We start from the raw sequence: 23,842 nt of genomic DNA on the forward strand, positions 1-23,842 counted from the left end.
ATTAACTAAATAAATTTTTATTTATTTAATTAATTCATTTTTCCTCTTCTAGCCTTATTTCTCATTTAAATAAATACTTTTACTTATTTAAATTATCCTTTTCCTAAATTAAATAAATATCTTATTTATTTAATTGATCCCACTTCTTCTATTAATTAAATAAATCTTTATTTATTTAATTAATTCATTAGCCTTTTCTACCTATGACACAGGGCATTCATCTCTTAATTCCTACACTACCTACCCTCTCATTATTTTATTATTTCTTTTACCTACCCTCTAATCTTAGCCGACCATTTATCTTTTACACCTCTCAATATTATCCCTCCATTTCTTATAGTGTCTTCTATATAAGAGGATGCTTATTTCATTATCAACCTTAATCATACTAATCTTTCTATTCAACTACTAGAACCCCCAACTATGCTTTCGAACTTTCATATGCGATCAAGCCTACTTGCAACCACATTTTTGTTCTTTGTTGAGCTCTTGTGCACACATAAAATCTGAGAGAAAATATATCAAGCAATATCAATGGAGATCCAAACCCTATTGGACATGTGATGGTATAATCTTTGTGATTTCATTGGATTTGCATTGTCTTAGTTAATCTTCATATGTTATGGTGGATCTTTGTTGTTGTTAGGCTAGGGTTTTGTGGTTGAATTCGTTTATTCTTTCAATATTGTTATTGGTGGTTTCCTCCTCAATAGCATCTCTATGATAGATTCTTCTTGAAAGCTAGCAACACATCCTTTACTAGAAGCACACACTTTAGTCAAATCATAAATAAATGCATTATTGATGTGGAAGAGCATGGATTTAGCACATGTGGCCAATATGGTGGAGGATGTGCAAAGAAGTTGCAAATGAATAGTGCATAATCAGCATAAAGAGGATATTATGCTCACTGTGAAGGTTGATGTTATCCATGAGGGTGAGGAAATTAAAACCAACAATAGTGTGACAGGAAGTTCCTGTGTAAAAGATGACATGAAGCATGTTACAAGATATATTTTCTATGGTATAAAATAACAATGCTTATCAATAAAGAAAATTAAAATTAACTTCTCAATTTTATCCCAAAATATATTAATTAGCACTTATATATATTAACCATATGTAGTGTAAAATGGTAAAATGATATGATATGGAATGAAAGTGCAATGTGAGAAAGGGTACAAAGGTGCGTGAAAGAGGCTAAAATAGGGCATAAAGTGGGTCACTAATAGCTCTCATCCCCTATTTTGGTCCAATATGCAAATATTCACTAGCTACGCATATTCCATTGACATTTTTGCAGTCCACTTAATTTTAGTGATAGCAATAATATATAGCAAAAATTAATTATAAACTCCCACTAGAATGGTTATTTATTTATTTCTTCAAGCATCTTCTTTACATATTTTTGTCAAGTGGCCAACATTAGAAAACAACATAGAACTTAATTCGTAGATCAGATAGAAAGCAACATACCATAAAATCTTGTTGGTAATAAAATTGAACTATAGTATTGTAATAGTCTCCTAATTGCCCAATATTCAAACTTCACTAATCATGTAGTTATACTTACTTCTGGCCCATCTTATGTGAAATTTATGAAAATTTCTAGAAAACCCCAACATATAAACTAAGAATATTTTGAAAACAAGGAAAAAATAGAACACCTATCTTAGACCTTGGGATAATGGGTAGAAGGAGTTGAAAACCATGGACTAAACTAGAAGGAAGATTCACCATTTTAGCTCCCAGATCAACCCCCGTTTTGCAAGTGGAAGCTTCATTGAACTGGATGAACTAGAGGAGAGTAACATGGGAAGAGAAAACCACTAACTCCAATAGCTCAAGTCTTAAATATTCAATAATTTCTTGAATGTCTTTTACCCATGCATTGATCCTCTCTTATGAATAAGATAAAGTGACACCGTCATCTTCCAGGTAATCTTAGATCTAGCCTTCTTCTTGAATCTTGGTGAAACGAAACAGTTTCCAAAGAAAAAATTTATTCTCTTTGATCCCAAATTTCCTAGCTTTAAATGGGTTCATGTATTCAATTAAGAGAATGAGAAATCATGGTTGAGGTTTTCTATTCCTAATCATAACCATATAGTCTTTAGGAAGATGAATGGTGAGATTTTCATATATATTTCTAAGAACTCTACTCAAATCTCCCAACAATCCAGCCTTAAAAATCTTCCTACAAAGATTTTCTATTTTGTTTTTGGATAGACCCATATGAAGAAGTGTAGCCACAAACACTGCAAGAATCTCCATATTTACTCTATATATATATGACTAGCCTATGTAAACTTATCGTCTAGGATCCTTTTGACTGCCTTAGCAACCAAAAAATGAGGCAAAATTATAACTTCTTGCAACTACCTCTCTTTGATTTTACCAACAAATGACATTTGTCTTTTGGGGGCCATCAATCAAATTGGAGAATCCATCCCACTACTCAATTCAAACCCTAAACAACAACCTGTAATTACCATATTGATATTTTCTAAAAGACATTGGCAAAATGATAAAAAATGAGAGCAAAATAGTATAAAGCTTCTGGTGGAAGCCACTCCAAGAATTTACTCTTCATAGCTACCATGTTTTCCATGCTCACGCCATTTAATTCTACCAATTCACCCCAAAAATCCGCTAACTTGACACCAAGACATAAAACTATGGCTCAAAAAACTCACCCTCTACTAATTTTAGCTATTACTTGGATAAAGATAAAACAACTATACACCACCTCCACCAAAATAAAAAATAAACAACAATCTAGGAAATAATTCTATGTGAATGACTCAATCTCTGACATTCCATTCTTGCTAAATACTACCATAGATGAGAAATAAATTATGGCTTTCACCCTTTGCTCTAATCTTACTTGATCTTCAACATTCATTAATTGTGATATGATCGACCTCTTAAGATTTTTCAAATCTTATTGAAGATTTTGAAACCTAGGGGATTCAAATTTTAAAAAACAAAGCCAACCATTTGGGATACCCACTTGAACTGTCCATCTTTATTCCACTTTCTTAGGAAAATCTCCCTCGACACCTCTTTGAGTTAAATTAATTGACAAGCTTTGGACTACTTCCTATTGCTGCATTAATACTATAATTTTTAAACTCAAAAAGTCTTCCAAGATACTCTAACAAATCTTTGTGATGAACTTGAGGCCTGAGAAAATTGAAAATTTAAATTTAGTGGCCATTTGAGATGCCCATGTTATCTATCCTTTTCACCACTACTAACTTAGAGGAGTATGCTTCCATCTTTCATTAAGTTGGTGAAAATGACCTACATTTTGAATTGTTATTCAATAGCTACAAATTTTTTGACTTATATGTTGAAAAGAGATTCATAAGATTGAATTCCTTCTAATCCACTCTTCCAAAGAACTCTTAAATTTCATTCCTCTAGGATATGAAACAACTAGGAAATAAAACTACTAAGGACTCGCACTAGCTATGTTTAATATCAGACTCACTAATTTTTTTCCGATTTATTCCATCTACCCCCATATTTGACAATTAATCAGCTAAACAATTCGCTTCTCCATAAACAGGATTTATTATTATTCCCTTCAAAATACTTTAGTCACTCTAAATCGCTTCCTAAGAAATAATTCAACCTCCAGTTTGGGGTTTCTCTATATTTGAGATAATTTATGATTATTGTTGAGTGCTCTTCAATTTCCACCATTCTTAATCTTAATTCTCTGCATATTAATAACCCTTCAATAGCTGATTTGAGTTCTTCTATATTGTTTGTATCCACTTCTAAAGATTTAGCCTACTTAGCTACTGCCACTCCTTTCCAAGAATGAATAATACAACCTGGTCCTAAAAATATAGGGTTTACATGAGAGGCACCATCAAAATTCATCTTATACCACCCTAAGTTGGGAGGGATCCAAATACTTTGACTTCTAGCTTTCTTAGATGATTGTACCCCTTTTCCCACATATGGAGGAATCTTCAACCAAAACCATCTACTCTTCATCTTATTATCTGAGCTAGATAACTGAGATTTTTTTTAACCAGATACTAATAATCTAATATTTACTACCTCCACAATAGATGATTTGATCTTATTTGATAGGGCCCCCTAAGACATTTTTTGTCCCTAAAAAATCCTTTTCTTTCTTTCTTCATTTCTTTCTTTCTTTCTTTCTTTCTTTCTTTCTTCCCATAATTCCCATATTAGGATAGAAGGAGAGTTATACAGATTTAGCCAAGCTTTTAAACATGCTCAATATATCATTTGGGAGAGCACATATCCAACCTAATCTAGTACATAACCATTGCCAGCATCTATTAGAAAAAGGGCAACAATAAGGAGATCAATGAGATTAAGCGGGCATCAGACAACATGGAACAAATGGAGCTTGAAGCAGCAGGGATGCTTTAAAAATTAACCTAAGTCTAGTGTACTGTTGGTTTTTTTTGGTCAATAATCTGCGTTCTCTTATTTGTTGGCATTTGGTTCACCAACTGTCTTTCTTTTGTTTACTGTCTTTTTGCTGGACTGCAATGTTTATCTTTTGATTTTCGGACTATAATGGGTTTCAGGAACCCACCAAAACCCGTTTTCCCATAATCAAAAACATCTATTAGAAAAGGGGCAACTCAATAAAATATGATCAATAGACTCTTCACTATGCTCACATAAAACATAGATGGAAGGGCTCCCAAATCCTAACTTCCTAAACAACTTGTTGGGAAAAATGGTGTCTCAACCTTGCATTTATGCGAGGTTACTATTTATAGTAAGCTTTCATTTGAGCACGAAATGGTGCGAAACTCTCCCTGAAGCTTCTGGTTGGCTAGATAAGCATTTCGGTAAAGTTGCATCGCAAGGTCACAGCTAGTTTTGAAGATATTAAAGTTTTCGTCTTGAGGGGTGCGATAAAATGTTTAAACTTAATTTTGGGGGCTTTAGAGGCTCCAAAATGCCCTGAAAAGTGGCCGTAACCGGCGCAGCGGGTTACAAGGTGATAGAGCACTTCGCGAGCTTTCCGGCACTTCAAATGGTTTGTCAATCGGACACCCGATTCTCAAGTTATGGCCTCCGGAAGTTTGTACTCCTGAAATAGGAAAAATAATTTGTATTGGATACATAAATGAGCTGTAAAAGGGAGTGACATGTATTGATGTGTGCTTTAACATGTCATAGGGCATCTAGAAGGGAGATAAGGTCGGCTACACCTTATTGGGTGGTTTTAGCCCATGGTTTTGTAATACCGTTTGACGGTTTCTTGTATTGTATCTCCTATTTATGAGGTGTGTGAGATAGAGGTTGTGTGTAAGAGTCTTATGGCTATTGAGTTGCCTTTGAATCTCTGATTAGTGGTACTCCTGCAAAGAGCTTGCTCTGCAAGTATGTTGTAATCTGTTTTTGATTGCTGAATAAAATATTGAGCTACTTTTGGAGTGTGGGGTTTTTCTCCCGAAAGGGTTTTCCCCACGTAAATCACTGTGTTGTGGTATGAATGCTATTATATCTATTTCTATTTTTCTGTAACTGTTGTAATGATCTGAAAAAGTTTTGCATTACCGTCCTCTCAAGGTTAGTGTAGGAAGTTGTTTCCACTACTTAACTTCCTTACAAGTGGTATCAGAGCCTGATCACCTTTGGTTTCAATTGTGGGCAATTGGGTTTTTTGAACTAATCCAGATTTGAGTGGGAGCTTGTGCAGAAGACACTTTTTGATCTTTTTGCAGGAATATTCAGATGGCGAGTTCATCAAGGAGAATAGAGGTGGAGAAATTTAATGGAAGTAATTTTGAGATGTGGAAGCTGAAGATGGAAGATCTGCTAATAGATCGAGATCTTTGGGATGCTGTTGATGCGAATGTCCAAAGGCCCTCAGATCCTACTGCGGCAGCTCAGTATGATGTTATGGACCGGAAAGCCAAGGGTCTAATCAGACTATGCCTGGCAGACTCTGTTCTAATCAATGTCCATGAAGAGAACTCTGCAAAGAAGCTATGGACTAAGCTTGGTGAGATGTATCAAGTGAAATCTTTATTAAATCAAATTTTCTTAAGAAAGAAATTGTATTCCTTGAAGATGGAAGAGGGTGGACGAATTGCAGACCACCTGGAAGCATTCAATATGTTGGTGGCTCAATTAGTATCCGTCGGTGTTAAGATGGACGAGGAGGAGAAATGTTAGATCTTGCTTTGTTCTTTGCCTGATTCGTGGGATTCTCTTGTTATGGCTATCGGTAGTACTTCTGTTGTTTTGAAATTTGAAGACGTGGTGGGTGCCCTACTCGGTGAAGAGATGCGAAGGAAGGTATCCATCAGTTCAAAGGAAGCCCTAACCGTTCGTGGAAGACCTAAGGAGAAAGGCAAGAAGAATGAGAAGCGCGACAAGTCCAAATCCAAAGGGAGATCGAAATCTCCTGGAAAGTCCGGAGTCATTTGCTGGAACTGTGGTAAATCAGGGCACATCCGTAAGGACTGCAAAGAAGAAAAGAAGAATAAGAAAAAGAAAAAGTTCAATTCTGATTCTGAGTCCGACAAGGAAGATGGCGATGCATTTATTGCGGCTTTGGTGACTCATGCAGGTAATGATGCCTGGCTAATTGACTCAGGTGCATCTTTTCATATGACTTCCAATAGAGATTGGTTTTCTGAATATGAAGGATTTAATGGAGGTAAGGTGTACTTGGGTGATGATTCACATCTAGACATTGTTGGTCGAGGTAAAGTTAGAATCAGGTTTTCTGATGGTAGAATAAAAAGGATTAATGGTGTGCTGCATATCCCTGGATTAAAACGAAACCTGTTATCTGTGAGCAAATTGATAGATGCAGGTGTGCAGGTAGTCTTTTCTGAAGCAGGATGTAAGATGATTAAGGGTGCTATGGTAGTTGCTAGAGGTGTCAGGTTTGGCACTTTGTATAAGCTTGAAGCATACACTGTTGAGTGTAACAACACTTCTGTAAAAAGTAAATCTGCGGATACTTCACTAGAAGATTTGAAGGTTTCACCTTCAGCAAATGGAAATGGTTTTTGGGTACCTAAGGGTGCTCTTTCGTCTGAAGCAAAGTTACCTGCAGAGAAGACTATGTTATGGCACTAGAGACTTGGCCACATTGGAGAAAAGGGTCTAAGGACCTTGAAAAATAAAAACCTTGTTGAAGGTTTGAATGATTGTAATCTTGACTTTGATTTCTGTGAGCATTGCATTTATGGAAAACAAAACCGCGTTCAGTTTTACTCGAGTTCTCATAAAACTTGTGGTGTTTTGGATCTTATCCATTCTGATGTGTTTGGTCCAGTAGATGTCTCTTCGATTGGAAAATCCACATATTATGTTTCATTTATTGATGATTTTAGTAGAAGGACATGGGTTTATTTTCTAAAGAGTAAATTTGAAGTTTTTAGTCATTTTAAAGAATTTAAAGCAATGGTTGAGTTGCAGACTGGAAAGAAAATAAAATGTTTGAGAACTGATAATGGCGGTGAGTTTTGCTCTAATGATTTTGATAGATTATGTAAAGACTATGGAATTAACAGGCAGAAGACAACTCCGTATTCTCCACAGCAGAATGGAGTTGCAGAAAGAATGAATAGGACACTAATGGAGAAGGCTAGGAGTATGTTGAGTGGTGCTGGTCTCGAACAAAAGTTTTGGGCTGAAGTTGTTGCCACTACTTGCTACCTGATTAACAGGTCTCCTACATCACCTCTTGTTGATAAAACGCCTATGGAAGCATGGTCAGGTCACAAGCCTTCATTGAGACATCTTAGAGTTTTTGGTTGCGAGGCATATGCACATGTGCCAAAGGAGAAGCGAACAAAGTTGGAGAACAAGGCTGTGAAATGTATCTTCATCGGGTATAGTTATGGTGTGAAAGGTTACAAGCTTTGGGACCCTGTTGCACAAAAGGTAATTCACAGTAGAAGTGTTATTTTTAGAGAAATTAAGTCTCCTTCTGTTACATTGCAGCCAGAACAGACTAAAAAAGAAGATGTGATTCAACTTCCTTCTACACCTGAAAGAGTTGAATCGAGACCCCTAGATAGGCAAGAAGTTGAGGAGAGCTCGTCTAGCTCTAAATCTTCAGAAGAGGAGGAAGAACCTCCAACTCAGCTTGTTCGAAGGTCTACAAGACATAGACAACCACCTGAAAGGTATTCACCTAATGATTGGAGATGTATTTTTGCTCTGAATACTAGTGTGGATGAACCGAAATCTATAGAAGAGGCATTAGGTATGAATGATGCAGAATCCTGGAAGATTGCTATGGAGGAAGAAATGGCAGCTTTGAAAAAGAATGATACATGGGATCTTGTACCATTGCCTGAAGGATGAAAACCTGTTGGTTGTAAATGGGTGTTCAAGAAAAAGATTGGTTCAGATGGAAGCATTGAGAAGTATAAAGCAAGGTTGGTTGCAAAAGGCTACTCTCAGGTTGAGGGTGTTGATTACAGTGAGATATTTTCTCCTGTTGCAAAAATGACGTCCATTAGATGTTTGCTTTCTATTACTACTGCTTATGATTTAGAGGTTGAGCAAATGGATGTGAAAACTGCTTTCCTTCATGGTGATTTGGAGGAAGATATTTATATGTGTAGCGTCCAAAAATTGTGACACTTGCAATTTCGACTGCATTTTGGTCTTCACTATGGCGACGCAACACGCAACCTGAATGGAGACCCCGAAACCTGATTATGACACTGAAAACTATATTTTCTTGCACCCTAGCCTGAACCTCCTTTGCACCCTGCTGTCCCGGGAGGTGGGACTAGAGCACCCAGCGCCCTCCCCAGGACCATGGCGCCCAGCGCCCTGGTCCCTGGGTCCTATTTTGGGCCCGGTCTCTTTTGGACTTCGGGTCTTTATGTTTGCAAATTGGAAAATTATCTTTCTTGGTCGGCCTAAGGTCAGAAAAATTAGTCTATCAGCCCTAAATGACAAGTATATAAACTACATTTTCCTCTTTCATTCGATATGATGGAAAAGGCATGGAAACTATACTCAAGCATTCAAGCATTCAAGAATTCTTTCAAGCAATTGATCATTCTAAGTCTCCATTCAAGGCTAAGTGTTGCATTCAAGACAAGGATTCAACCATTGAAGAGGAGATCACATACTACATGCTACATACAACATACAACACACAACAAACAACATCTATACCTTTGCACATAAGGATACAAACATCCTTACAACAAGGTATTAGTACTTGTTTTACATTACATTTACAGCAATTTCTCATTTCTTGGTTAATTCCAAAACTGGGGTTTGACCTAAAGGCAAACCCCTAATCCCTAACCCCCCAATCATCTTCGCTTTTCTGTGTGTAGGTTGCAGGTATGTGGCTGAAATTGAAGATCTGGAATCCTTGTGCAGAGACGAACAGATCCCCCTTCGTTTCGCGGATTTTTCGGAGGACCGTGTGCACGCCGGGCGCCATCGTCTTGACAACTTTTGCTCAAATTTGCAGGACAGCACCGTATCGACATTTTACTGCTAATTCCAGGTCCGCAGCTTCATCCTATATCCCTATCTCAGTTTATAAGTGAATCTTTGTCACTTTTTATGCATTCCTAGCTTAATTCTTCTATCAACATTCTTTACAAAAGAGGGTAGCCTTGCTTTCTTAACCCTTGAAACACATTTAGCATCCAATCTTGCCTTGTGTGGGATTGGATCTTGTGGGTTTCAACCCCTCTTTTGAATGTAAAGTCTCTCCCCTAAGTGAAAACCATCAACCCTAGGGACTCTCCCTTCTCTCTCCTTGGAGTTGGAAGAGGGGAGAGCAACTAGGGTTCGATCGCGATTTTCCGCTTTACATTTTGGTGAATTCGACGTGAACATCCGTTCTGATTATTCATAGTTAGATCGGAAAATTGGATTCCTTGATTACATTTCCATGTTTGATCTTTTGCAAAATTTTAGAGGTTAATTGCATAAAAACCCTAAATTTTCTTTTTAACTAATTAAACTTGTGAAATGTTTAATTGTTAATGCTTGTTTCAGATCTGCCCTTCTATTACAAATTATCAATTCATATTTGTGCTTTAATTTTGAAAATTAAGTGGTTAAGTGTCAAAACCCTAATTTTTGAAACCCTCTTGATTCAACCTTTGTCCGACAATTTCACTAATCAAAACATCTCCAAATCAGCTGTAACTTTGGATTCCACAATAAAATCACAATATCTTTCATCCCTGAAAATTTGGAAAAAAGTTGCGAGGACCGTGTGCACTCCGAGCGCCATCGAACCCGACATTTTTTCCAAAATTTCGGGAGCTAGATCTTACTGTATTTTTCTACTAAAATCCAGAATTTTGGCCAATTTTATCAATTATAACACCTTCAAAATTACAGTCAAAGTTGGTCTAGCGATTGCTTGGATTGAGGCTTCTAATCATTCAAAAAATTGTTGAAACTGAAATTCATGTCAAAATTGTGTTTCTTACAGTCCTAAATCTGAAAAGTGTGTTATCATTCATTCGAAATTTCAGTAATTCATTCAATTTTTTGCAATTTGTGACTTTTGAAATTAAGTGCTTAATTAAAACAACTTTGATTTCCGCTTTCAAAATTGAATTTTGCGTGAAATTGAGTCAACTTTCAAATTTCAAAACTTGCATTGCTTTTGGTATTCCCTCTGAAATCATAAAATTCAAAATTTTAGTTTCCCTCTCTTTTTCAAAATTCAAATTTTGCATTTTTCGACAATCTTGGTAGGGTTCAATTTTGGGATTGCAACTTTAATTTGGCCTATCTACAGATCGTAAAATCACTCAATTTTTTCAGGTTAGCTGTAAATTCATCATAACTTTCATCCCTGCAAATTTCGAAAAAAGTTGCGAGGACCATGTGCACTCCGAGCGCCACAGTCCCGGACATTTTTTTCAAAATTTTGGGAGATTGTCCTGATTGTATTTAACAGCTTAAATCTAGAAGATTGGCTGGTTTTACTGAAATTTGCTACCTCTAAAATTCAAAATCTTCTCTCTTTCTTTAGTGCATGAGTTTTACAACAATAAGCCCTACCTGCACTATTCCCGTTAGACGAAGCCTTAGAATTAAGTCCTTCCAAGGTTTAATTACTGAGGAGATGGAACCTAATTTGAATGGTCTTTTTAACGAGGACATGGGTAATTCCTCTAATCCTCTTAATGATGAAGAAGCTCTCCATGAGGTTTCTGTAGAACAACTTTCAATATTGGATAACCAATTTGATGATTTTCGACTGTGGATGTCTCAAGAATACCCTGATAGTCAAGCTCTTCCTTTAATTGAGGGTCTAAAACGTATGCTTCAAAGTGATAAGAATGGAATTGATATTTTGCGTGGTATTGCACACATTGTGGATTCAAATGTGATGCCTATGAAGAGTTGTGCTGAAACCTTAGGTTATACACAACCTCCTACTCAAGACAATCATTCTATTCCTTTGACGACTCCTATTGCTAGTATACCTACTTTTACATCAAACATAATGACTACTTCAACACAAGACATTCCTCCTATGATCACCAGCTATGGGGGCAATCCCTCTTCTTCAATCAACCCTCTTCCTTCATTCAATCCAACTTCTTCATTCATTCCTTCAGTAAGTGTTCCTATCATATCTCCACAAATGAACATGACGCAAGGGGGCAATTCATTCAACCATTCCATTCCTCCTTGTAGTGTTCCTCCTTTTCAATCATCTCCTATGACTAACTATCATAGTGTCCCACCACCTTACTCTCTACCTTCTTTCAATAACATAACACCTCCATCACAATCTAACACGTCTAATATGAACTCTTCGACTGAAGCGACCATTAACAATCTTGCACAAACTGTCTCTTCTTTATAGCAACAAATTGCCTCTATGAATCAATCTAGGTTTAGTGTGCCCACATTTGATGTTGCGAGCCCACTTTCTCTTGACATTGTTCGAGCTATCCCCCCTAAACATGTTGAAATTCCACATTTGGAGCTTTATAATGGTAAGGGTGATCCTCTAACACATGTTAAGACCTTTCAAACAATATGTACCGATTTTGCTTATGACCAAAGGTTGCTTGCAAAATTGTTTACTAGAACATTAAGAGACAAAGCCCTACAATGGTATTGCTCGTTGCCTTCCTATTCTATTACTTGTTTCGAACAACTTGCAAATGCTTTCATTCAATAATTTCAAAACAATATAAGTCCTAAAGTTACTTTGATTGATTTAATGCATTGTAAACAAGGTGTTAAAGAAAAAGTGACTGATTTCATTGGTAGATATAAGCATTTGTATGCTCAAATTTCTTTTCCAGTGCCTGACAATGATATTCAAAGAATCTTCATTTCTAATTTACAAAAAGACATTAGAGAAAAACTCCTGTTTTCTGAGTTTACTTCTTTCCAAAAGTTGTGAGCAACTCTTCACAATTATCAACTGACTGTGAGTCAAATGGAACAATCACATCCTATGGCTCCGAGTGATAAGGGTGATAGTAGTCAACAACCATTTGGGAAGTTTAAACCGAACAGAGAGTCCATTAAATTCAATGAAAATATCATCAACAACAATGTGAATGCAACATTAGGTGTGTCTCCTATTTCTAAGTTTTTCAACAGAGAAAGAAAGTTTACTCCTTTGAATGAATCATTGCATAGTATTATGAATAAGTTATTGGAACAAAATGTGCTTACTCTTCCTCCTATAAGGCAAATAGATCCTGCAAAGATTACTTCACCTTATTTTGATAACAAATCTTTTTGTCAATTTCATCATCAACCTGGGCATGATACTGAAAAATGTTTTGCTTTAAAGGGGAAAATTCAAGATTTGATTGATAATAATACTATCTCTGTTTCTGGAGTGAATGATAAAGGCAACAAATCTGTAGCTCCTCCTAACCAAAATCTTCAGATTTTTACTGATCCATTACCTTCTCATACCTCTAATGCGATTGAGACTAATGATTCTTCTCTCTCATCTGCTGGTCTTGTGTCTATGACTCCGAATGTGATTAACTTTGTAGAGCAGCAAGAAAACCCTAAAGAACCTTCCATCACATTTGATTCTAGTGAAACTATCAGGGTTTGTATGGTTAATATCATTACTGAAGAATTTATTTTTACTTTGCAATTAAATCAAGTGATCTATGACAAAACATATGTGATTGTGAAATTATTTGATGCATTTTCTTCTCCTGCAATTGGTTCTATTACATTACCTATTGAGGTCCGTAACAAATCCCTTGATGTGGACTTTGCTATTATTCCATCATCTGAACAATTTCATGTGAAGCTAGGCTATCCTTGGCTGTCTTCCATGAAAGCTATTGCTTCTCCTATTCACAAGTGTTTGAAATTTCCCCATAATGGTGAAGTTGTTACTGTCAATCATAGTCTCTTTAAACCAGCTGAAAGAACTTCTAGTGTTCCTATAGATTACTTTTGGCCTAAACAATTTCAATCTCTTCCTCCGCAAAGTGATCATCTTTTCAAATCTTATCAAAAGTGGAAAAAAGATATGATCCTATCTCTAAGTGAACCTAGAACACCCAAACTTGACATTCCTATCATTCTTGAGAAGGAAGTTCTTCCTTTGAAAGATAAAACTAATGTCTTTCCTCAAGAAGATTCCCAACCCATCCCTATGGATGTGACTATGCCTATATCTAATAAACTTCCTAAGAGTAGACCTATACCTCCTCGTCATGATGGACTTGGTCTCCTTCCTAAACCAAATATTCCTCCCTTATATGGAGCAGTTCCTCCTCCTTCCTCTTATGGAGAGAAGAGACCTTCCTCTTCTCCTATTATTCAACCTAAGAGACCACAACCTAAACACCCAAGTGATAAGGATGAGAACATTCCTCCTCCTCAATCTTCTCAACTTCCTACTAAGACTAGACGAAATCGTTCTGCACGTGAACGCCGGCGAAAGCGTCGTCTTAGAGCTCAAACTTTGTGATCCCCAAAAACACCTTCAACAAGCATTATTCCATTTTCTCCTCAGCCGACAATTGAGCCGAAATCTCCTAAACATAAGATGCATGATGGTCTTGATCCTGTGCGAGTTAAAGATCCTATTTTTATAGATCTTGATGATGATATAGATGAAACTGTTATTCATGATGCAAATGTTACTCCTGTTCATTCTGATAGTGAATATGAATATGTTGATGTTGATAACCATTTATCTAACGAATTTTCTAAAGCACTTATCCTAGCTCCTAGACAAGAACACCGTGGCTTGGGGTATGAACATAGCCCTTGTTTGGATCTTGTGATAGCTCCATCTGCTGTGTTGGATGTTCCTCCTCTAGCATGTTCCCTACCTTCCCGAAACATTGATCAGCAAGATCGGGGGGTAGATGACGTGCTAGACTAGTTACATTAGCATAGCAGATTCTCTCCTCCTCTCTTTTGTCACTTCTTCTATGTGTACTCTCATTCTTCTATTTGTTGTCCTTAGTGTTGTCTACTTGAGGACGATGCAAAGCATTGAGATCTCTCGATCTCTCTCATGTTGACTCAAAAGACACATGTGTTCCCTTCTTCTAGGTGACCTTCCTTGATTGGGGAATGAAGAACAATTATGCATACATACATATGATATACATGAATTATCATACAGCATACTGACCCCGAGGAAAGTGAAGTCACCTTGTGCTTTGTGTTTTATGTCTATTATCCTTGGGCTTATCTCACACTTGGGGGCTAAATCCTTGCGATAACGTGCTCCTTTCCCTTCTCATTCTTATATGTATCACTACCTTAAAGCAATCACCCCCGGTGAGGCGTGTGCGATCGCTTTAACGTAGGGGGCATACATCCCGTTCATATCTTTTCAAGATACTTGAAAATTTCTTGGCAAATTTAGCTTTGCCTTGAAAATTTTTGATATCTTTCTTGCATGACTCATAGTGAGGGAACCTTACTACTGATAGTCATGGTTCTCCCTCGTGATCTTCCCTTTTACTTTGTCAATCGAAGTCGTAAGATCCTTAGTCCACTGGGGGCTTGGTGTATCTTGCCTCCCTGACGTGGTGAAAGTTTTTCAATGTTGTTTCCTTGTACTTTACCGGAAGTATGAGCGTACACTTATACTCCCGCTAAAGTGGGGGCTAAATGTAGCGTCCTAAAATTGCGACACTTGCCATTTCGACTGCATTTCGGTCTTCACGATGGTGACCCAACATGCAACCTAAATGGAGACCCCGAAACCTGATTATGACACTGAAAACTGCATTTTCTTGCACCCTGGCCTGAACCTCCTTTGCACCCTACTGTCCCGGGAGGTGGGACCAGAGCGCCCAGTGCCCTAGTCCTTCAGGACCAGAGTGCCCTGGTCCCCCAGGACCATGGCGCCCAGCACCCTGGTCCCTGGGTCCCATTTTGGGCCCGGTCTCTTTTGGACTTCGGGTCTTTATGTTTGCAAATTGCAAAATTATCTTTCCTGGTCGGCCTAAAGTCGGGAAAATCAGTCTATCAGCCCTAAATGACAAGTATATAAACTACATTTTCCTCTTTCATTCGATATGATGGAAAAGGCGTGGAAACTATACTCAAGCATTCAAGCATTCAAGCATTCTTTCAAGCAATTGATCATTCTAAGTCTCCATTCAAGGCTAAGTGTTGCATTCAAGACAAGGATTCAACCATTGAAGAGGAGATCACATACTACATGCTACATACAACATACAACACACAACAAACAACAACATCTATACCTTCGCACATAAGGATACAAACATCCTTACAACAAGGTATTTGTACTTGTTTTACATTACATTTACAACAATTTCTCATTTCTTGGTTAATTCCAAAACCGGGGTTTGACCTAAAGGCAAACCCCTAATCCCTAACCCCCCAATCATCTTCGCTTTTCTGTGTGTAGGTTGTAGGTACGTGGCTGAAATTGAAGATCTGGAATCCTTGTGCAGAGACGAACAGATCCCCCTTCGTTTCGCGGATTTTTCGGAGGACCGTGTGCACGCCGGGCGCCATCGTCCCGACAACTTTTGCTCAAATTTGCAAGATAGCGCCATATCGACATTTTACTGCTAATTCCAGGTCCGCAGCTTCATCCTATATCCCTATCTCAGTTTATAAGTGAATCTTTGTCACTTTTTATGCATTCCTAGCTTAATTCTTCTATCAACATTCTTTACAAAAGAGGGTAGCCTTGCTTTCTTAACCCTTGAAACACATTTAGCATCCAATCTTGCCTTGTGTGGGATTGGATCTTGTGGGTTTCAACCCCTCTTTTGAATGTAAAGTCTCTCCCCTAAGTGAAAACCATCAACCCTAGGGACTCTCCCTTCTCTCTCCTCGGAGTTGGAAGAGGGGAGAGCAACTAGGGTTCGATCGTGATTTTCCGCTTTAGAATATGACACAGCCGGAGCACTATGTGGTGAAAGGCAAAAGTAATTTGGTCTGTAAATTGAAGAAATCTTTGTATGGCGTCAAACAAAGTCCTAGGATGTGGTACCAGAAATTTGATACATATGTGTTGAGTTTGGGATTTGAACGTTCTAAATCAGATCACTGTGTTTATTATAAATCTGACGGTGATCATTTCTTATTCATTGCATTGTATGTTGATGATATGTTATTCATTGGTAAAGGGAAAGGTATGATTTCAGAACTGAAGTCTCAGCTCGCTGCTAAATTTGAAATGAAAGATCTTGGTGCAGCAAAGCACATTCTTGGGATGGAAATTAGAAGAGATAGGGTGAACAGAAAGCTATGGCTAGGCCAGAGTAAGTATGTGAATTCAGTGTTACAGAGGTTCAACATGCAGAATTGTAGACCATTGAGTGTTCCTTTTACAGTTGGAACGAAACTATCTGTTTCAGATTGTCCTACATCCCCATTGGAGATGGAAGACATGAGCAGAGTGCCTTACCAGAGTGCGGTTGGAAGCTTGATGTATGCTATGGTCTATACTAGACCAGACATTGCCCAAGCGGTGGGAGTACTTTCTAGATATATGTCTAATCCTGGTAGAGTTCATTGGGATGCAGTCAAAAGAGTCTTCAGATATTTGAAGGGTACTTCAGAATATTCTTTGTGTTATCATGGTAATTCAGTTGGAGACATGACTTCCCTTGATATCCATGGTTATGTGGATTCAGATTGGGCAAGTGATATTGATAGCAGAAGATCCACCAGTGCTTATGTGTTTACTTTGTTTGGTGGTGCAATTAGTTGGATGAGTAAGCGACAGGCTGTGGTTGCTTTATCCACTACTGAAGCAGATTATATGGCAGCTACTCATGCTTATAAAGAGGCCATTTGGCTTAAGAGACTGTGTTCGGATATTAGAATAAAACAAGGTACAGTGACAGTTTACTGTGACAGTCAGAGTGCAATTAGCCTAGCTAAGAACCCGACATTTCATGCTCGGACCAAACATATTGATGTTCAGTATCATTTTGTTAGAGATATGGTCGAAGATGGTAGGGTGAAGCTGGTTAAGGTGGAAACTTTGATGAATGTTGTAGATGATTTAACTAAGGCTGTGAGCACAGAGAAGTTCAGATGGTGTTCAGAGTCTATGGGCCTTATGGCCCCTAGCAATTGATTCATTGTGTTGACATTCCCTTCCGCTCCAGCAAGGTGTTCGACAAGTGGGAGATTTGTTGGGAAAAATGGTGTCTCAACCTTGCATTTATGCGAGGTTACTATTTATAGTAAGTTTTCATTTGAGCACGAAATGGTGTGAAACTCTCCCTGAAGCTTCTGGTTGGCTAGATAAGCATTTCGGTAAAGTTGCATCGCAAGGTCACAGCTAGTTTTGAAGATATTAAAGTTTTCGTCTTGAGGGGTGCGATAAAATGTTTAAACTTAATTTTGGGGGATTTAGAGGCTCCGAAATGTCCTGAAAAGTGGCCGTAACCGGCGTAGCAGGTTACAAGGTGATAGAGCACTTCGCGAGCTTTCCGGCGCTTCAAACGGTTTGTCAATTGGACACCCGATTCTCAAGTTATGGCCTCCGGAAGTTTGTACTCCTGAAATAGGAAAAATAATTTGTATCAGATACATAAATGAGCTGTAAAAGGGAGCGACATATGTTGATGTGTTCTTTAACATGTCATAGGGCATCTAGAAGGGAGATAAGGTCGGCTACACCTTATTGGGTGGTTTTAGCCCATGGTTTTGTAATACCGTTTGACGGTTTCTTGTATTGTATCTCCTATTTATGAGGTGTGTGAGATAGAGGTTGTGTGTAAGAGTCTTATGGCTATTGAGTTGCCTCTGAATCTCTGATTAGTGGTACTCTTGCGAAGAGCTTGCTTTGCAAGTATGTTGTAATCTATTTTTGATTGCTGAATAAAATATTGAGCTGCTTTTGGAGTGTGGGGTTTTTCTCCCGAAAGGGTTTTCCCCATGTAAATCACTGTGTTGTGGTATGAATGCTATTATATCTATTTCTATTTTTCTGTAACTGTTGTAACGATCTGAAAAAGTTTTGCATTACCCTCTCAAGGTTAGTGTAGGAAGTTGTTTCCGCTACTTAACTTCCTTACACAACTCAACTATTAAAAGTTTACCCTATAGGGTTTCCCAAGAAAAAAAATCAAATCTAGGAAGACACATTTTATCCCAACAAAATTGAATTGAAATCTTAGTTTTTTGAAGATTTAGTTTCTCTATTATTGATCTATAACCATCTTTAGAATTATAGTTCCCTAAATTAGCTCCTATCCAAATCACAAAGTCTAATGCAACTCTGAATTTTATAGATCTATTCTAAAAAATCTCCTTTAATTGCATTAATTCTTCTCTCCTAATAGGGAGATCCTCAAACTTTTTTCATTTCCATCCCAAAGAAGGAATCCCTTCCATAAATTTAATAAAATCTCTAATACGAGTTCACTAGATTATTTCATATATTTCCTTGATGTTATTGACATTCATCATTTTATCCAAAGTAGGGTATCCTCCCTAAGATTCTAACTAGAAAAGAGCCCTTTGATCATCTATCACATCCCACAAAATTTGATTTGTGATTATATCTCTACATTTTAGTAAGTTCCATACCCTTGATCCTTTTGGGGGATTTTGAGTTTTAAAGATACCTTCTAAGCTCATATCTTCTAAATATTTTCTTTTAAGAATTCTAACGCATTTCAAATTTGAATCCTTATAAATTTTTCGAACAAGTTTAGCTCCTAGGGCTTTATTTTTTCATAGTTGGTTTCTCAAGCCAACTCCCCCAAGGTTCTTGGGTCTGCATATCTTGTCTGAAGCAACCAATGCTATTTTATTCTTCTTATCCATTCCTTGCCAATAAAAGGACATCATTTTCTTCACTTACTTTATGTTGGCTCAAATTGAAAGGGATAAACAAGACATTAAATAAATTGGAAGAGATGAAGGAATTCCCTTTAATATAGCAACTCTTCCTAGCCAAGAAAGCCATTTTGTTTTTCATGACTCCATTTTACTGTCCATTCTTTCACCTATTAGGTCCCAAACTTTGGTGGTCCTCAATCCCTTCACTAAGGGAGGACCTAAATATGAACAAGGAAGTTTATCTACCTTAAAACCCAAGATCAAAAGAGGTTGTGTGTGTATTTTTGGTGAAATAGCATATTTAGATAAACAAAATATCAAAAAAATATTTTTTGTTCACTTCAAAAGCACTAGAGAGTAAAATTACATCTTCAAAATTATATCATCTCCAATGATAGCATGAATTTAATTTAGCATTAATTTGAGAGTCACTTTAACAACACCATACAATTGAATAACATACTGTAGAGGTATAAAAATGACCATATTCCTAAATGAATATTTAATGTTCATTTTATTCTCATTCCTCTATTTAGTTAAATCTAATTTAATTAAATCGCCCACATTCTTCTATTTAATTAAATAAATTATTCAATTTATTTATTTAAATTCACTTAAGCCTTTTCACATCATTTAATTGAATAAACCATTTTATTTAATTAAATCCCTTCTCTCTACTTTTAATTATATTCACATTTAATTAAATAGTTCACCCCAATTAAATAAATCCAATTTATTTAAATCTCCAACTTTAAACCAAATTGAAATAAAGCAATTTATTTTAATTAAATTCTATTTTCCCTCACCCACTTGCATTTTCCTACATCTCCCACTTGCCTCCTAACCCTATTCCTAATTTCTTCTAGAATCCATCTAATCCTAATCAATTAACCCCAAACCCATCCATTATCCCCTTTCCCTAAATTTGAGGAGGTCACTTCTCAAATTTGGAGTAAAGTCTTCAAAAGGCATTAAAGCCTTTATCCATTCAACAAGCTAACTTGTTGAATACCGCCAAATTTGGAAGGACTTTTAAAAATTTATCCCCAAAGTCTTCAAACCATTAATGGTTAACTAACCCTTATCGGCATGGTTAGAGAATTTTTGACTAACTTAACCTCCATCTAACCCAAGGGTCTCATCAAGCATTTATTGCTTTGACCATGGTTATTGCTTTGACAATTTTTTTCTTGCTTTTCTACGAGAGAAAATTTTCAAATTGGGTTTTAAAAAGAGAGAACAAATTAATTTTTTTTTTCAAGTTTTGCAAACAAATGGATTAAAAAGAACTTCACCATCCTTTTGTGTATAAAAGGATCCATTTTAGGTTTTAGCAAAGTAAAGAACCACACAAAGTCCCAAAAGTCTTTTTTGCAACTAAAGAGGGAAGATATTCCCCTTTTGATCAGTTTCTTTTGTTGACGAAAATCGCGTTCATTTTGTTGACCAAGTTTTTTTTAGATCAAAAAATCATTGCCTTGAAAAAAAGTTAAAAAGAACACCATGTTTTTGTGGAGCAACATCTCCATATAGGATTAGCAAATCATTATTTTGAAGGGCTAAAAAGAACTTGTGTGCTTTGTCTCAAAAGTGGAAGGTATATGCTCTCTCTTTAATTGGGTGATAAAAAAGCCAAACCACTCTTAAAGATTTCTTCAATTCAAGCAATAAATCCTTTAGTAGGCCTGCCTTCCCGAGGGGTTGAAAAACTCTTAAAGCCATTTTTGGCTGGTGTGAAGGGAACGACCTAAGTGGGAAACAACTTTGAAGCCAAGTGTTCCAACCCACTATAATCAAAAGTGGAAAGTGACGAAAGTCCTTTTCAATGGTTGCGTGCAGCGATTAGCCTTCCCCCAGTATCTTTATGATATGTAAAGCCTTTGTTCTAAAGGTTGGGAAGCCTCCTGAGGGAGTTTATCACTGACAGCCGAACAGGAAGCTTGATTATGAACCTTAGCATAGAAAATTTGAGCTGAGTCAGTAACTAGACATTTGCAATATCATAGTGCGAGGGTGGGGAAGAATCTGCCCCCAAGATCGCTCACCATATATCTCCCAAGATAACTACTCAATTGTGAAGCAATTCACTTTGGGTTAATTTCTGGCAAAAGGCAAAAAAACGGGTGCCCCCTAGGGGGTCACACGGCTGTTTGAGCTGACGGAGTATCAATACTAGTGGGCTATGATATTGCTTATGACCCTTGAATAAAAAGTCTGATTGAAATGCATGTTGTATCTAAACCTGTTGAAACATTGAGGATTTGAACACATCCTCGCAGAACATAAACTTATTGTTTAGATTAAGCAAAATGGTTGTCTCTTTGGTGTCGTGCTTTCATTTGTTATTTTAGAAAATCATCTATCAGCACTAAAAACTCAAGGAATAATTCTAAAATTGCAAAAAACACCCAAGTCAATATATTTCAGGGCAGTTTAGCGCATAAGAGCAACCTCTTAGCACGTAGTTCTCTTTAGCACGTCAAGTCTTATCAATAGCGCTTCACCAGAATCTAAAAACAAGCAGTGATAGTTAACGCATTTTGAAAATAGTTTAGTGCTTTGAAGCATCAGCTTAGTGCGTAGAGGTCAAACTTTAGTGCATAGGGTTTAACTATTAGCGCATAGGTGGCCCATATTGGTGCATAACCTTTTGAACAAAAGCTGAAGCAATATTAAATAGTATTAACCAATTAGCGTGTATCAAGGGGCAGCTTAGCGCGTGAAGTCTTTTCGCTAGCGCATAGAGAAGTTTGTATAGCACATTGCGACTCTGTTCTAGCGCATAGTCAAAACCAGAAAAATAGGGGGCAAAACAAAGGTCAATTTTGAAAATTTTGAAAACAATTTCGAAAGCTTTCCTTCATTAGCCTAAACTTCATCAATCAGAAAACCAAAAATAGAGTATCAAGAGCTATTTTTGCAAGCAAATTTCCATCAAGAAAAGTTGTTTGAAAATCTTGAACTAATCACGAGATAAACATATCTCTCCTATCAAAATTAGGAAACATCATCACAAGTTGCAAACAGGTCCTTTAAATCAAACAAATTTTTATCCCAAAACACACTTGTTTAATACTCTAAGTTGTCAAATCAAGTTTCCATATCGGGAAAGCTCGTATTCCATATCATTTGATGCATTTTGTCGTGAGGGGGCATTGAAACATTCACTTTGATAAAGTAAGACTTAAATTTCCAAAACAAGCTAAACTGAATCCAAAACAAATCAAAGGAAACCATTGATTGCTTGTGCATGACTAATCCTCATATTCTGAGAAGAAAGAATATTTATCATAAAACTAAGTTGAAGAAAGAGCAACCAAGTTCTTTGAAACTTGCCAAAAGAAATAAATTTTTATACATCAATCACCAACTCTTCAAATCTCATTGCACATTCCTTCGTCATATACGCTTGTATCTTCAAAACAAAACAAACGAATTTGACAAGGAACCCTTGAGGAGTAGGGCATTATGTCAAAAATCAGCATTCAGTCAATGCGTAAATCAAGGAGGGAAGATCAATCCGTCCTTCTTTCCTGAAGAGTGCATCACTTATTACATACCATGATTTGAACCACCAACCCCTGAGCCAAACATTGAAGAAGAGTTTGTTCCTTTTGTCACAGAGAGCTTCTACTAGATGCCCACCATTACTCGCTCTCAATGAAACAAACAAAGCAAAATGCAACCAGAATCCAACATGAATTGGAGATTATCAAATCCTTTTGAGCGTCCAAATCTAGAGGACACCGAAATTTTTGAAGAACTTCTTCAAGAATGTCAAGAGAATGCTTCGTTTCAAAAACTTGTGGAAAGACTCATGGAAAATGACAAGGAAAAATACCTACTCATGCTCACAAGAAAAGGAGTTAAACTTCCTGAAGACTTAGACACAGAAATTTTTAGAACAAGATCTCAACATTATGAATATGAAGAACAACAAAGAGAGGAAGAAACATGTGACCCTGAGCAAGATACCCCTGAGCAAAATATCCCTGAGCTAAATATCCCTGAGCGAAACATCCCTGAGCAAAACATACCATTCCATACACCATTTCAGCCTAGAATTAATGCAAGGGAAGACTTCTTCCCTCGGCAAAATAATGCACCTTTGATCGCTCTTACTCAACAAATGCAAATGTTACAAAGACAAATGCAAGACATAAAACAAGGGACGACAGTACGGTATTCATTAGCTAAAATTTGTCCTTATCCGTATGACAGAAGATTGAACATGGTACCTTTTCCTCCAAACTCAAACATTCCCAAATTTGACAAATATGATGGGAAAAGTGATCCCCGTGATCATGTTCGAGAATTTTGCATAATGAGTCTTGAATTCGCTCATGATGATACCTATTTGATGAGGTTATTTCCAAGAAGCTTGGGCAGACAAACAATGGAATGGTTATCCAAAATCACACCTCCTGTCAGATCATTCGATGAACTACTCAACAAATTCATAACTCAATATTCCTATAACATTCAGCATGCTATCACCATGTTAGACATCTATAACACCAAATAGAAAAACAATGAAACATTCATGGTATTCCTTCAACGTTGGTGG

Source organism: Cryptomeria japonica, chromosome 1 (genome assembly GCF_030272615.1).
Source record: "Cryptomeria japonica chromosome 1, Sugi_1.0, whole genome shotgun sequence".
Taxonomy (NCBI): Eukaryota; Viridiplantae; Streptophyta; class Pinopsida; order Cupressales; family Cupressaceae; genus Cryptomeria; species Cryptomeria japonica.